This window comes from Megascapheus bottae, chromosome 1 (genome assembly GCF_031878675.1).
Source record: "Megascapheus bottae isolate mThoBot1 chromosome 1, mThoBot2.hap1, whole genome shotgun sequence".
Lineage (NCBI taxonomy): Eukaryota > Metazoa > Chordata > Mammalia > Rodentia > Geomyidae > Megascapheus > Megascapheus bottae.
The window spans coordinates 103,510,016-103,524,347 of record NC_143509.1 but is presented as its reverse complement, the minus strand read 5'-3'; the positions used below and the strand labels follow the sequence as shown (position 1 = coordinate 103,524,347).

At 51.7% G+C, this 14,332-nt stretch overlaps 1 protein-coding gene across 2 annotated transcripts in view; it reads right to left on the bottom strand.

Moving 5' to 3' along the window:
* Pknox1 (PBX/knotted 1 homeobox 1) overlaps positions 1-10,783 on the bottom strand; it is a 41,144-nt gene extending 30,361 nt beyond the window's left edge. For both annotated transcript variants that reach the window (XM_090349783.1, XM_090349793.1), the window contains exon 1: positions 10,664-10,783. The gene's annotated coding sequence lies outside the window, so the exon portion shown is untranslated. The remainder of the gene's footprint in view (positions 1-10,663) is intronic.
* Positions 10,784-14,332: the final 3,549 nt, after the last annotated feature.

Here is a 14,332-nt window from a genome sequence, read left to right as displayed (position 1 = left end):
TTTGCTCCTGGTCTGAGAGATTTCAGCCCATGGTCACTTGGCTCTGCTGCCCTTCAGGCTGGGGTGAGCAGGACGTCATAGCGGGGTCACTGGAGAAGCAAAGCTGCTTACTTCATGGAGCAGGGAGGCAGAGAGAGAGGAAAAGACAAGGGATAAGACGTCCTCCAAGGGCATGCCAGGCAGGCTGCATCACTCCCAAGCCCAATGACTACCCTTCCCGCCCTGCGACATAGCTCTCACAGCCAGTCCCTTCCCACAGCCCCGTCTCTGAACCCTGCCGTGGGAATATTCCCTTCACATAGGAGTGAACCCATACCTAAGCTGCACATGACAGAAAATACTTAGGTTCAACCACTCCCTCAGGTCTCCCTTTCCTTATGAACATTCCTAGTTCAGGTTAAACTTAATTTCTTAAAACAACAACAACAACAAAAAACCCTGAGCCAGGAGTTTGGCCTAGTGGTAGAGTGCTTGCCTAGCAAACACTAAGACCTGAGTTCGACTCTTCGGTACCACATATATAGAAAAAGCTGGAAGTTGTGCTGAGGCTCAAGTGGTAAAGCATTAGCCTTGAGAAAGCCCAGGGACAGTGCTCAGGCCAAGTTCAAGCCTCGGGACTGGCAAAAAACAAAACAAACAAAAAAAAACCCAACTTATAAAAATAGCCAGGCACAGTGGCTCAAGCCTATATCCTAGCTACTCAGGAGGCTGAGATCTGAGAATCACGGTTCAACGCCAGCCCGGCACTAAAAACACAACCGGAGTCTCTTATCTCTCTTATCTCCAATTAATTATTAGAAAACCGGAAAGTGAGGCTGTAGTTCAAGGGTCAGGGCAGTAGCTTGAAGTTGAAGAGCTCAGCGACAGCACCCAGAGTTCAAGCCTCATGACCCCCCAAAATAAAAATAAAAACCTAGAGAGTCTAGAAAGGCACATCTAACCCTTCCCGCCAGCCTGTGCCTCAGGGAAGCCTACTCTCTGGGGCAGCCTTCCTTTTCACCACAAGCAAAGGCTGCTGTGGCCTTTCCACCCTCTGCGGTCGCACCTAGAAGGGAGGGCAGAGGTGGCCCTGCAGGTGAAGGCACGCCTGCTCTTGGCTGACTCCGTGCTATGACTGTGAGCACAGGCGCATTTCCAGCAGCCCTGACAGGCCAGGTTAAACCCTTCAGGGAACTCCTCCTAGGGACCCAATGAAGACCAAAATACTGAGCACAGCCAAGACTCCAGGCACAACCAGACCCCGGCCTTCCCTCCTCAGCCCCTCCGACAGCACAGTCATGCGGGCTGCCTCATATTGGCTGTGGGAGCCCGCTGCTCACACAGCAATCACCCGCTGTAGGAGAGCCAATCCTGACCTCTGGCCCTTGGCTCAGTCTGCCTGTTTTCCACTTCTTATCAGACTTGTGGAGGACCCTTCCTTCCTTTCTTTCTTTTCTTTTCTTTTTTTAAATTTGCTAGTCCTGGGCTTGAGCTCAGGGCCTGAGCAGTGTCCTTAGGCTTTCTCAAGGCTAGTGCTCCACCCCTTGAGCCACAGCACCACTTCTGGCTTTTTCTGTATATGTGGTAGTGAGAAATCGAACCTGGGTCTTCATGCATGCAAGGCAAGCACTCTGCCTAGCCCATGGAGGACCATTTCTGTCCATGGAACTGATGAGCCTGCTTCAGTCCAAAAGACACAAACCCTTGGCTGCCAGTTTTCCCCCCACCAAAGTACTCTTGGCCACTGTGTCTGCTTTGTAAGCAGGTACTCGATTATTTGCTTAGTGAAAGGGTGGGAATTACTTGCTTCATGAAGATGAGGTAACTCATTCATCTTTCTTTTCAAAGAGATCACATCTCTGACTTCCTTCTCAAATTTGTCTCCTTTGGGGTCTAAGAGGTTCTATGTCAAAGGTCAGCTTTAGTTATGCAAACCTGCATTATGCACATTCCTCAATGTCCCTGTCCAGATCAAGCTTATTAGTAGTTTTCAACATGCCAGTAGAAACCTTTGAAAAATGTTTTCAAGGGGCCAGAAGTTTGGCCTAGTGGTAGAGTGCTTGCCTAGCATACATAAAGACTGGGGTTCAATTCCTCAGTACCACATACATAGAAAAAGCTGAAAGTGGTGCTGTGACTCAAGTGGTAGAGCTCTAGCTTTGAGAAAGTCAAAGGACAGTGCCCAGGCTCTGCATTCAAGCTCCAGGACTGGCAAAAAAAAGAAAAAAAAAAGTGTTCTCAAAAGAACCATGTGTTGGGGCCAGGAGTTTGGCCTAGTGGTAGAGTGCTTGCCTAGCATGCATGAAGGCCCGGGTTCGATTCCTTGGCACCACATACATAGAAAAAAAAATCCAGAAGTGGTGCTGAGGCTCAAGTGGTAGAGCTCTAGCCTTGAGAAAGTCCAAGGACAGTGCTCAGACCCTGAGCTCAAGCCCAGGACTGGCAAAAAAAAAAACCAAAACAAACAAATAAAAAACATATGTTTTCGGGCCAGGAGTTTGGCCTAGTGGTAGAGTGTTTGCCTAGTATGAATAAAGACCTGGGTTCAATTCCTGGGTACCAGGTACCTCATATGTAGAAAAAGCTGGAAGTGGTGCTATGACTCAAGTGATAGAGCTCTAGCTTTGAGAAAGCCCAAGGACAGTACACAGGTCCTAAGTTGAAGCCCCAGGACAAGCAAAAATAAATAAAACTGTGTTTTTATCTCTTCTTATCAGACTAGTTGAAAAAGCAATGACATATTTGCCTCCCTTTGGGTTAACTTTACTTCTACTGTTGAAATCTCAATTTACTTTCTCACTCTCTAGTCTGAGACTCCTCCTACACATCAGGGTGTGTCCCTCTTGTCAGGTTTTTATTGCATTAGTCCAAGAGCTATACAGAAGGTGCTTGTAAGGTTTCAAAATACATATACTTAGCTATCTTTCCCTCTTACATTCAAACTAGATGTGGAGTGTGGCCTGAGATTCTGAGGCTTTGTTTTTTGAGTCAGGGTCCCACTCTGGGGCCAGCTGCCTTCAAACTCCCCGTTCCTCTGCCTAGGCCTTTGAGTACTGAGACAACAGGAATCAAACACTCTGCCCAGGAAGGAACTGTTTTTTGGAAACTTGGAATTTTCTTTTGTGGCTTAATGTATAGCAAGTCAGTTCAGCGTACACATGAGTGAAGAGAATTATCGAGCCAGACCTGGATGTAACCACTAGCTCTACCACATTAAGCATGTCACTGAAAGTCTCCATATCAGCAGTGTTCAGCTAGAGACAAGTGTCCCAGAGATGGACACCCGGCCACACCTGGAGACCTTTCTTGCTATCACAGTGAGGGAGATGCTAAAGCGTCTGGCCTGACACGTCCTCTGGTCACTTGGTCACATGGTTGTGGGAGCCATGTCTCTTGCTCCCATCAATCTCTGGCTAAGCTGCAAGGAATATGAAGTTCTCCACACTAGCTCTACCTCTGATAGGCATCAGTAACCTGCTGCTTTTCCCTTTTACCAAGACCCCTCTAGCTAGTGTTGTCAGACATCTCTTGTGATGTAGCTCTTCCATCTACCTGTACTATTTTAGACACCTCACTTAGAACATTTAGCTGGATGCCATTTATCTGCTAAAACTGCAGTTTTATCACATAATGCTTAAGCCTTTCATATTAATTTGTGGCTCATGACAGTTTTTGGCCATAATTATGTCATCTTAGTAACAAGCAAGCATACTAGTTTTCTCAATTCTTTTTCTCCCTCCCCCGCCCCCGACCCCAGTCCTGGGGCTTGAATTCAGGACACTGTCCCTGAGCTTTTCCTCAAAGCCAGCACAATACCACTTGAGCTACAGCACCACTCCTGGCTTCCCCCCCCCCCCCATTTATGTGGTACTGGAAGTCAAACCCAGGGCTTCATGCATGCTAGGTGAATATCACCAAGCCACACTCCTGGCCCCTGAATTTTTCTTACAGATTTGCTTCATTCAGTTTTCCCCTCAGAAGCTTTGAGAGTTATATATCCTCAGTTATCCAATAGTTATTTTCATGCAACATAAAATCAACACTAATGTCCCCATCTCAATTGGCTTTCATAACAATCCTGTATCAATTACATACAAAAAAGTATACTTAGACGGCAGGCACGGTTTGTACGCCTGCAGTCCCAGGTACTCAGGAAGCTGAGTCAAGATCACCTGAGCCCAGGAGGTTACTCAGCCTGGGCAATACAGCAAGACCCACCAGACTCAAAACAGAAGAAGGGAAGAGATGTTGACTAAACCTCAGCTTTGACGCTGCACTCGTCTGCAGCACGGGTATTATTCATCATTGCGTCCCATGCCAACGTCTTAGTACATGGTAATTTGGAAAGGCAACCGTACCTGAGAGAAGGGCATCATTTCAGAAAAAACCGTTTTAAATAACTGAATTAAACATGAACATGTAATACCTAGCTCTCATGTTTCTTTCCAGGTGATGCCTCCGAGCACTTATGTGAATACCACAGAGCACCGTGAATGCTCATGGAGACAGTGAAGGAAATTCTTGGGGATACAGTTCCAAAGAGTGTCAGTAAGGAAAACTTGTGGGTGTTCCAGAAGCAAATGAAGAATAACTCCATGATTAAGGCAAATTATGTCTTTTATGAATGAGAAAATTACTAAACTGAGGAAATTATCCAGTATACAATATTTTTGAGCATAAATGTCTGGACTGAAAAAGAATTCAGATAATTTTAATGAAACACATCAAGTATATGGCTAAAAAGGAAATATTTAAATGCTGCTCTGTTCATACTACAATTGTTGCTTTCGACATTAACATTATAGAAATCTTCATTTATACGTGGGGAATATGGTCCAAGAACCCTCAATACAGATGCCAATACAGGACCAAACCTAATATAATCTGCTTTTTTATATATATATACCTGATTATTTCATCAGCTACATTAACTAGTCATATTTAATTAATTTTTACATTTAACTGGCTACTTTTACATTAACCAGCAAACTAAAACAATTATAACAATATACCCTGTAAAAATTATTTAAAATATATGAATGGCCTGTTTCTGGAAGTTAATGTTTTTTGGCCATGGCTTACTACTACAGGTAACTGAACCAAAGAAAGCAAAACCAAGAATAGAGGTGCTTGGGAGTTTGGCCTGGTGGTAGAGTTCTTACCTAGCATGCATGAAGCCTTGGGTTTGATTCCTTGGACCCACAAACATAGAAAAGGCAGAAGTGGTGCTATGGTTCAAGTGGCAGAGCAGTGGCTTTGAGGAAAAAGCCCAAGGACAGTGCCCAGGCCCTGAGTTCAAGCCCCATGACTGACAAAAAAGAATAGAGGTGCTGAGGGGAAAGTAGGTGAGAAAATTACAGTAGAAAGACACTGCTTTATGTTTCAAAGGCTGAGACATTAAAAGATTCCATAGTATTCCCATGAGAACAAACACACCAACTGAATCTCCACATAGAACATGACTGGTAGGATACTTAAACAAAATACATGAGTATAGATTTCAAAATTTTTAAATATAGATTTTATTCTTTGCATTTATTATACTGACATTAAAATTTAAATAAAAACAAACAATCAGATAGGTTAGCGAAACATTACCCTGAGCAGTCAAGGTCTATAAGAAAATGATCACAAAACCAAAAGCACTGAAGTGAGTCTACTCCCCCAACCCCCAAGAATGAGACTTCAACTCTGTAACTGAAGCTTTTTTGCTCACTGGCTAGCACTCTTCCAACAGACCCACACTTCAACTGGGTCTTCTTTTCTATTCCTTCCTCCATCCCCTTTGTGCTAATGAGGCATCAACTCAAGACCTTAAGCTTTCAGGCTTACTTGCTTGGCTGGGGCCCTACACTTGTGCCAAGCCAGTCCCACAGAGCTGCAGAACTGCCTAAGTCCTCCAACTTTTCCTGGCCCACAGCACCCTCATCCCAGCTGCCAGGGTGAGACAGTGCAACCCCAGGAGAGAGCTCCACTTCCCGCTGCACAAAGCACACCGCCTAGTGCTCAGGGGGAACTAGCCACTGGAGCTAGGTGTGACATGCCCACACTGTTTAGATGACTTAGCCATGACCTTCAAGCTACTCTTTAGGGCCTAGCTTTTGTGCTGCATGACACACGTATACACACTCTAGGGAGTGTGTTGATGGGAAATTCACCCCAATGCTCTGGCCTATTTGTTGTCTGACCTGGGTTAGAACTCCTGCTCCTCTGAAGCTCTGTGGTTTTGAGGGCATACCTCAGAGACTTGAAAAGGCAATGGAGCAGTCTTTTCATTCTAAAACTTTTCGGGGGAACAAAGTTATACAGCTTTTTCAAAAATCTTGAAAACCACCATTCACCAGGTTTAACTCAGGGACTGAGAGTATCCCTGAGCTTTTTTGCTCAAGGCTAGAACTCTACCACTTGAGCCACAGCTCCACTTCAAACTTTTTTGGTAAGATAAGTCTTAAGTCTTTCCTGTCCAGGGGGGCCCTGAACTGTGATCCTCAGATCTAAACCTCCTAAGTAGCTAGGATTACAGGTATGAGCCACTGGCACTTGGTGTTTTATTTTTATAAATGACAGTATATACCACCACATCAAGAGATGAATTCATGGGGGTGGGGAGGAGGGAAAGTGGAAGAAGAATGTGGAAAGGGCTAAAATGTTCAAGAAGTACTCACTACCTTACAAATGTAACCGTAAGGGCCGGGAGTTTGGCCTAGTGGTTAAAGTGCTTGCCTAGCATGCATGAAGACCCGGGTTCGATTCCTCGGTACCACATACATAGAAAAAAGCCGGAAGTGGTGCTGAGGCTCAAGTGGTAGAGCTCTAGCCTTGAGAAAGTCCAAGGACAGTGCTCAGGCCCTGAGCTCAAGCCCAGGACTGGCCAAAAAAAAAAAAAACCAACAACAACAACAACAAACAAACAAACAAACAAATGTAACCGTAACTCCTCTGTACAGCACCCTATTAAAAAAAGAGAGATGAATCGATTGAGTGGATATATCAATTCCCCATTGATTATTCATGTTTCCCCCAATTCTGCTATTTGATTCAATTTAGATCAACTTTGATCTGTTTCCACTAAGGAGAAACGGGAGTGGGACACATTTGCCTAGAAAATTTCTTCTGAAAAGGCTAGTGATATTTTAGGTTTGTGGGCCCCATAACATCTTCACTACATATTCACTTTTTCTTTTCTAGGCAAGCATTCTACCATCAGGACCTGGGCACTGCCCCTAAGCTTTTCCTTCAAGGCTAGTGCCACTTCCAGTCTTCTGAGGGTTAAATGAAGATTAGTAGACTGGCTTTGAAGTACAATCCTCAAGTAGGTAGGATTTCAGGCGTGGGTCACCAGCATTAGCTCTTTGTAACTTTTTTTTTTTTTGCCATTCCTGTGGCTTGAACTCAGGGCCTGAGCACTGTCCTTGGATTTTAAGACTAGCACTTTTGTCACCTGAGCCACGGCACCACTTTTGGCTTTTTCTATGTATGTGGTACCCAAGAATTGAAATCCCGGTCTTTGTGCGTGCTAGGCAAGCACTTTTAGCACTCTTAATACTAGGCCAGACTCCCAGCTTCTTTGTAACTTCTTTTTTTCTTTAGTCAATCCTGAGGCTTGAACTCTGGGTCTTGGCGCTGTCCCAGAGCTCTTCAGCTCAAGGCTATGCCCTACACCTTGAGCTACACCACCACTTCCAGTTTTCGACTGTTTAATTGGAGATAAGCACCTGCCGGTGTTTAGTGTCAGGGCTGGCTTTGAACTGCGATCCTCGGATCTCAGCCCCCTAAGTAGCTAGGAGTACGTCCTGCCCAGCTCTTTGAAACTTTAGAAATATGGACTACACCTGTAATCTCAGCACTCAGGAGGCCAAGGCAGAAAGAAAAAGCATTCAAAGTACGTTAAATAAAGATGAAATTTTACTGAGAAAATGAAGACTTTATATTAAAGAAAATATATAAATCACAAAAAAGCAAATATTGTTGGATATAGAGATAAAATCAAAGTTCAAAGTCAGCCAGGACAAAGAAATAAGACCCCATTCTCATCAAGAGCCAGGTGTAGTGACACATATCTGTAACCCCAGCTAGGCAGAGACATAGGTAAGATAATTACAGAAGCTATTGACAATGGCAGTGGAGAAAGGATATTAAGTAATACCTGAAAAATAATCTAAAGCAAAAAAGGCTAGAGAGTGACACAAGCATAAAGCTCTGAGTTTAAACCCCAATACTACCAAAAGTTAAAATAAATGTTATTCCATTTATATGGGACACCTAGCAGAGACAAATTCAGAGAAACAGAAAATAGATTACAGCTGACAAGAAGAGAAAGAGTCCAGGAAGTTTGTTAATGCCAAGACCATCCACCAGCTCAGACATCAGTAGCTGGGAGTAAGGGGGAGACAGGGAAAAGGAAAGAGGATTAAGCAGATAGAGCTAGGGACTGGGAGAGGTTGGGGGGCAGACACAGGAAGGAGTGGAGTGAACAGATAATACTGTATGGAGAAGGCCAAGGCCTCTGTTGGGCAGCGCAATGGTGCAGTTCCACCTGCTCAGAGCCCAGCAATAGGGGGGCTCCAGGACCCCACTAGATCCCTGTTGTCAAATGCTCTTGCTCTCGGGAGAGCCCCGCCTGGGACGTTTTTACTCCACTAGGTGGGCCAGGTGACTCAGGCTGTAGGATGCCAGGCTTTGGCAAGCAGGAGTGCTCTCCCCAGCCAGGGGCATCGTGAGGAGGGAAGACAGGTCCTGAGGGCTTCACCTGCCAGGACATCATGAATAATATGTTGAATCCCGTGGGTAACAGGGTGGAGGCAGGATGTGTATGTGACCAAGAGTTGAAGGAATCCCAAAACGCCTACTTGCTCAGAGCCGTGGTCTCTCAACCTGACGAATAGTGGTTTTCAAGATTTTTGAAAAAGTTGTATAACTTTGTGCCCCCCCCCAAAAAAAGTTTTAGACTAAAAAGACTGCTCCATTGGCTTTTCAAGTCTCTGGGGTGTGCCCTCAAAATCACAGAGCTTCGGAGGAGCCGGAGTTCTAACCCAGGTCAGACAACACACAGGCCAGGGCATCGGGGTGAATTTCCAAAAAGACAGTAACTCAGCTGTCAGGAATGACAACTAGAACAAGAAGAGGGCAGACTAGGTGCCAGGTGCCTTCTCTTGTGGGACACTTAAGAGCCTGAGGATGCCAAATGACTGGATCTCCAGCCCTTCAGAAGTGCTTCTGTCCACTACCTGTGACCCACACACACACACACACCACTTCGTACAAGCTCTTCACCTGCTTCCAAAGCTGAAGTGGCGCATTTCAATGGTGCTGGCAGACAGGAAGTCGGCCGGCCCCACGGGGTTTGGGGCGAGTCCTCGACGGAGGAGCTGGGTGCCTCAGCACCTCTCCATCCCTGCCGCCACAGGAGGGACAGGGTGCTCCGTCTGGGGCTCAGGGAGGGCTCCAGCACGCAGCTGGTTCAAACTGCGGTGCTGCATCTCACTGTCTGTCTTCTCCGTACCGCTTTATTTTGACTGGCAGGCACAGGAAGGCTAAGCCTCAGGGCCTCCATGTCCAGCACTTCCGGGCCGGGAGTGTGGCCTCGGGTGCAGTGCCTGCCCGGCACGCACCAAGACCCGGGTTCGGTTCCTCGGCACCACGCACATAGAGAATCCAGAAGTGGTGCTGAGCTCACGTGGTGGGGCTCCGGCCTTGAGTAGCCCACGACCGGCAGACGCGACGGAAGCGCTGCCGGAGCGCCATCCGCCAATCGGAGCGGAAGGCAGAGTCCAGAGACGTGGCTCGGGGAAGCCGGAGGCGCTCCGGGCCGTCGGTCCGTGCCATCGTCCGCGGACGACCCGGGCTTCCGCTCCACCGCCCGGGTCCCCACCACCACCTCCTCCCCAAAGGGAGAATTAAAACAGCCCGCCCGCCCGCCGACGGCGGCCAGCACGCGGGAGCGCACCCGGCGGCTTCCGGGGGGCCAGCCGCCCGCCACATCTCCACGGACAACCGGGCGGCGGCAGCGGGGCCGCGGGAGCGGGACGGGCCGAGGCCGGGACGCCCGCCCCGGCAGGGCCGCGGGCCAGCGCGGACGCCGGCCCCGCTCCCACTCCAGGGGCGCCGCGCGGCCCCGGCCCCCGCCCGCGGCCCGGCCTGCGCTGCGCGGGGAGCCCGAGGCGGCCGGGCTCCGCTCGGGGGGCGCCCGGGACCCCGCCGCCATCTTCGCGCCCCGCCCGCCGCCGCCGCCGCCGCCGCCGCCGCCGCCGCCCCCCCCACCAGCCGGGCCGGGCCGGCCCGCGCGCCCCCGCCGCCCGCGCGCCCCCGCCGCCCGCGCAGGGCCGCGCGCCGCGCTCCGGGAGGGACGGTTGAGGCGCGCGCCGCGAGCGGGCCCAGCGCGGCGGCCGCGGCGCCTTCCAGAAATTTCCGCGTCCCTGAGCCCCACACAGGAGGAGCGGCCGGGCGCGCCCCCGCGCCGCGGAGGACGGCGCCCCCTCCCCGCCGCGCCCCCCGCCGCTCCCCTCCCCCGCCGCCCCCGCCCCCGCCCCGGGCGCGGGTCAAGTGCGGCTCCGGGCGCCGCCCGCCCGCCCGCTCGGCCCGCGGCGGCTGTGGCGGCCGCGGCGGCCGCGGCCGGTGTGATTGATAGGGACGGCGGCGGCGAGAGCGGCGGCGGCGGCGGCGGAGCGGTTGAGTGACAGCTTACCTGGGTGCCAATCTTCATCACACTGACAAGCGGCTGCAGCAATCGGGACCCGCAGTGCCGCGCCCGCGTCCAACCGTCACGCCGACGCTGGGCCACGCGACACAGCCTGGCTCAATGGGAGGAGGGCGACGCCGACGCGCGCCGCATCAATATTCACCGAGGGGGCGTGGCCCGCCCGGCTCCGGCTCCGCCCCCGCCCTGCGCGGCGGCGGGCGCGGGGCGGGGCGGCCGCACGGCGGGGGCGAGGCCAGGGGCGGGGCGGGGCCGTGGGGCGGGGCGGCGGCAGGCCCCGCCCCTCCTCGCGCCCGCCGCCAGGCCCCGCCCCGGAGGCCGGGCCCGGGCGTGAGGGGCGGCGGCCCCGCCCCCGAGGCCGAGCTTCCCGCCTCATGACTACGCGTGGAGGGCGTGGCTCCCTTCCGGGCGCCGCGGCCGCGGGGCGGAGGCTCGGGCTGCACCGTCTGCGGCGCCGGCGGGGGAGGCGCGGGGCTCAGGGGCCCGTGCGGGCGCGGTCGGGGGCGGCTCCCTCGCCGGCCGGTGCGGCGCCGGGAAGCCAAAGGCAGGCGGCCTGGGCCGGGGCCCGGGGACCTTCCGGGGTGCACCGGCAGCGGCCTGCCGCGGCCCCTGTCCGGAGGTCCGGGGACCGCGGAGCCGGGGACGGGGCTCGGAGAGACGTCTCAGCGGCGTGGCTGCCGCGGGGGCGCCGGCCTGGCCGGGGTGAGCAGGCAGGGGCGGCCTCCGCGCGCGCTCGGGCCCGGGAGGAGGGGTCCGCAGCCAGCGGGCCGCGCCCGCGCCCTGCCTCCGCTTCACGCCCGGTGCCGCGCTGCCCGGGAGTTGCGCCTTCTCCTCCGTTCTCTTCCTTCGTGGCCCCAGGCCCCCTCCTGCAAGGAAGGACGCAGCCTTGGGGACCTTCCGTTAAGACAACTGCGGACGCCAGTGTCCCACGCCGGGCCGGGCAGGAAAACCCTCGAGGCTGCGTCTCCCGAGGAGCCGGCAGCTGGGCGTGGCTCACCCCGTGGAGGAGCGCGGAAGAGCGGGCCGGCCAGGCGAGTACGGGGGGAGAAGAGAGAACGAATCCGGAGGCCGAGCTCGTGGGGAGCGCGGGATTCCTGCTCCCTTCGGATCCAGCAGGGCCTCTGAGTGCCAGGGGTCAAGCTGGCTTCTAAAGGGGGATTTTGGGTTTTTCTCCAGTCCTGGGCTTGAGCTCAGGGTCTGAGCACTGTCCTTGGACTTTCTCAAGGCTAGAGCTCTACCACTTGAGCCTCAGCACCACTTCCGGCTTTTTTCTATGTATGTGGTACCGAGGAATCGAACCCAGGTCTTCATGCATGCTAGGCAAGCGCTTTAACCACTAGGCCACACTCCCGGCCCCAGGGAATTTTTTTTCACTTTCAGATAGCCATCCATTCTTGTCTGTTTTCTTTCCAGTGTATTTTCTGTTAGTCTTTCTGTGCACAGTAGCTCATCCTTGTAATTCCAGCCACTTTTGTGGTATTCATCACTAAAGTGGAAGTGAAAAGCCAGCCCAAAGAATGTTGAAGGCAGGATCTCAACTACACACCGTGGGAGTGGCAGCAAGGCGCTGGGTTCAATTCCCAGTACTGAGAGGAAAGAAAAAAAAATGCTGTATTGCCATTCTCCCAAAGGTCACGTCTAGGAATGTGAAATACAAAGGCACTCACACAGTAATTGTCTACTAGAAATGCCTGACTTCCTGTTGCCAGTTTCAGCAGTGCAGTGGTGAAAGAGATTGAAATGTTGGTTTTGTTTTGTTTTTTGCCAGGGTTTAGTGCCTCATGCCTCTAATCTTAGCTACTCAGGAGGCTGAGAGCTAAAGTTCTCTGTTCAAAGCCAACTCCAGCAGGAAAGTCTATGAGATTCTTATCTCCAAATCACCACCAAAATGCTCAAGTGGTAGAGAGCCAGCCTTAAGTGAAAAAACTAAGCATCCAGGCCCTGAGTTCAAGCCCTAGGATGAACACACACGCACCACGCGCGGGTGAGCACACACAAGATCCAAGCTTCAGTGGCTCACACCTGTAATACTAGCTATTCAAGAGGCTGAGATCTGAGGATATTATTTCAAAACCCACCCAAGCAGGAAAGTCTATGAGACTCTTGTCTCCAGTAAATTACCAACAAAGCCAAAAATGATGCTGTGGCTCAAAATGAGTGCTAGTCTTGAGCAAAAGAATCTCAGGGACATTGCCCTGGCCCTGAGTTCAAGTCGCAAGACTAGTACCGTTAGTTTATTTTCTCTGGAGTACCCTGGATAATGCACAACTTTTTTCCTTTTCTTTTTTTCTTTTTTTTTTTGCCAGTCCTGGGCCTTGAGCTCAGGGCCTGAGCACTGTCCTTGGACTTTCTCAAGGCTAGAGCTCTACCACCTGAGCCTCAGCACCACTTCCGGCTTTTTTCTATGTATGTGGTACTGAGGAGTGGAACCTGGGTCTTTGTGCATGCTAGGCAAGCACTCCACCACTAGGCCAAACTCCCAGCCTTTGACTTACTCTTTAGGCCTATTCTCCAATGCATCATGCACCACCTCCACCCCTCCTGCCCAACCCTGGAATTTATGATCCATGAAGGCAGGAATTCTGCCCAGCTTTGCTCACTGATGTAAGCCAAGCACCTGGGAATACTGCCTGGCAGAGAAGTTTGTGTTGAATGCATGGAAGAATGTTTCTAGAACATAGTGTTTTAGTTACCTTTTGCTGGGCTGAAAACATCTCCAACTTGGCGGCTTAAAACCACACTCATTTGGGCAACAGGAAAAGGCCTCATGTTCCCTTGGCAGAGGCGTCCTGCCCAGGATGCTGGCACCCCGGTTCTGTGCCCCAGGGGTCAGCAGCACAGGCAGAAACCCCGCTCCTTCCTTTGCTGGCTTCCCTTGTTGTCTGGGTCAGGCTTGTGGCACAGCAGAAGACAGGAGGTGGCTGAGGTCCCCGACTAACTTCAGGTTACCATGGGGACAGGGCGTGTGTACCCCTGTGCTCCTCCGCCCCCAGCCAGCTTCCTCGGTTTGAACCTGCCACGCTGCATTCCAGAGCCCGCCCTCACCCTGCCCGCTCTTGCCAACCCCAGGACATGGCCTCATGCCTGAACCACAGCAGGCACAGTGCTCTGTGCCAGGGCCCAGCCTGATGACAAGGGGCTCGGGAAGCCGCCTGGCCAGGGATAGGAGGCCCAGGGCACCTGTCACCTGTTCACACACGAGGTTGTTGTAGATATGTCCCAGGTGGCTGCAGCCAGCTCAATTCTAAGAGAGAGGCATTGGGGTCAGTGGCTTCCCTGGTGTTTTGTGAAGCATAGTGTATGCATCCCAGGTTGAAGTGAAAGCACCTGTTTGCCAGTGACTCTTGTCTATGATGTAGAACTCAGTAGCATTTGGCAAACTAAGCCTTCAAAGCAATGCAGCTTGTGCACTTATTGTTCAGTAAATTCTGACACTGCTGCTGGACTTGGTGATGCATGCCTGTGATCTCAGCTGCCCACAAGGCAGAGGTCGGGAGGGTCACAGTTCAAGGGCAGACAGGGTGAAAGTTTGGGATACCCTATCTTAACCAATACATGTTGGGAGTGGTCGATATAGCTACAATCCTAGCAAGCATAAATAGGAGGATCACAGTCCAAGCTGGCCTGGGAATAGACATGAAACTTGGAAAATAACTA